Source organism: Cebidichthys violaceus, unplaced genomic scaffold (genome assembly GCF_023349555.1).
Source record: "Cebidichthys violaceus isolate CVI_PGR_0920_01 unplaced genomic scaffold, fCebVio1.0.p SCAF_4, whole genome shotgun sequence".
In the NCBI taxonomy this organism is placed as follows: Eukaryota; Metazoa; Chordata; class Actinopteri; order Perciformes; family Stichaeidae; genus Cebidichthys; species Cebidichthys violaceus.
Genome location: NW_027176594.1, coordinates 8,847,517 through 8,849,652, shown reverse-complemented (window position 1 = coordinate 8,849,652; position 2,136 = coordinate 8,847,517).

Here is a 2,136-nt window from a genome sequence, read left to right as displayed (position 1 = left end):
ATGCTTTACACACCGTGACTGGTTTAAGGTATATTCTCAGCCTTTTATGCTTTTAAAAGAAGTTTTAGGCTTGGAAGTGGCTAAAAGTTGATTTTGTGAAAGTAAACATAGTTTCAAAGATTTTCTTCAAAAAAGTGCATTAGGACAGTTGATTTCACAGTTTCATGATGTTTTTATTATAACTTGATGCTTTCAGCATTTTCCTGCCTCAACTGGCATTTTCACTTTTGTTGCTGCTTTTAAACCAAGATTCAGGCTGGGAAGAGGCCAAAAGTGGATTTTGTGAAAATCAACATATTTTTAAAGATTTTCTTCAAAAAAAGTGCATTAGGCAAGTTGATTTCACAGTTTCATGATGTCTTCAGTAGAATCTGATGCTTTACACACCGTGACTGGTTTAAGGTATATTCTCAGCCTTTTATGCTTTTAAAAAGAAGTTTCAGACTGGGAAGAGGCCAAAAGTTGATTTTGTGAAAGTAAACATAGTTTCAAAGATTTTCTTCAAAAAAGTGCATTAGGACAGTTGATATCACAGTTTCATGATGTTTTCATTAGAGTCTGATGCTTTCAGCACTTTCCTGCCTAAACTTGCATTTTCACATTTTATGCTGCTCTTAAAAGAAGTTTCAGGCTGGGAAGATGCCAAAAGTGGATTTTGTGAAGGTAAACATAGTTTCAAAGACTTTCATCAAGATGTGCCTCAGGACAGTTGATTTTACAGTTTCATGACGTTTTCATTAGAACTTGATGCTTACAGCACTACTGGTTAAAGAGGCATTTTAAATTGTTAAGCTCTTAAAATAAGTTTCAGTCTTGGAAAAGGCCATATTTTGATTTTGTGAAAGTGAACACAGTTTCAAAGATTTTCTTCAAAAAAGTGCATTAGGACAGTTGATTTCACAGTTTCATGATGTTTTTATTATAACTTGATGCTTTCAGCACTTTCCTGCCTCAACAGTCATTTTCACTTTTTTTGCTGATTTTAAAACAAGATTCAGGCTGGGTAGAGGTCAAAAGTGGATTTTGTGAAAGTTAACATATTTTTAAAGATTTTCTTCAAAAAAAGTGCATGAGGACCGTTGATTTCACAGTTTCATGATGTCTTCAGTAGAATCTGATGCTTTACACACCGTGACTGGTTTAAGGTATATTCTCAGCCTTTTATGCTTTTAAAAGAAGTTTTAGGCTTGGAGTGGCTAAAAGTTGATTTTGTGAAAGTAAACATAGTTTCAAAGATTTTCTTCAAAAAAGTGCATTAGGACAGTTGATTTCACAGTTTCATGATGTTTTTATTATAACTTGATGCTTTCAGCATTTTCCTGCCACAACTGGCATTTTCACTTTTGTTGCTGCTTTTAAACCAAGATTCAGGCTGGGAAGAGGCCAAAAGTGGATTTTGTGAAAGTAAACATAGTTTCAAAGATTTTCTTCAAAAAAGTGCATTAGGACAGTTGATATCACAGTTTCATGATGTTTTCATTAGAATCTGATGCTTTCAGCACTTTCCTGCCTAAACTTGCATTTTCACATTTTATGCTGCTCTTAAAAGAAGTTTCAGGCTGGGAAGAGGCCAAAAGTGGATTTTGTGAAGGTAAACATAGTTTCAAAGATTTTCTTCAAAAAAGTGCATTAGGACAGTTGATTTCACAGTTTCATGATGTTTTTATTATAACTTGATGCTTTCATCACTTTCCTGCCTCAACTGGCATTTTCACTTTTTTTGCTGCTTTTAAAACAAGATTCAGGCTGGGAAGAGGCCAGAAGTGGATTTTGTGAAAGTAAACATATTTTTAAAGATTTTCTTCAAAAAAGTGCATTAGGCAAGATGATTTCACAGTTTCATGATGTTTTCAGTAGAACTTGATGCTTACAGCACTTTACTGGCTAACGAGGCATTTTCACATTGTATGCTCAACAAGTTTCAGGCTGGGTAGAGGTCAAAAATTGATTTTGTGAAAATAAACATAGTTTCAAAGATTTTTTTCAAAAAAGTGCATTAGGACAGTTGATATCACAGTTTCATGATGTTTTCATTAGAATCTGATGCTTTCAGCACTACTGGTTAAAGAGGCATTTTAAATTGTTAAGCTCTTAAAATAAGTTTCAGTCTTGGAAAAGGCCATATTTTGATTTTGT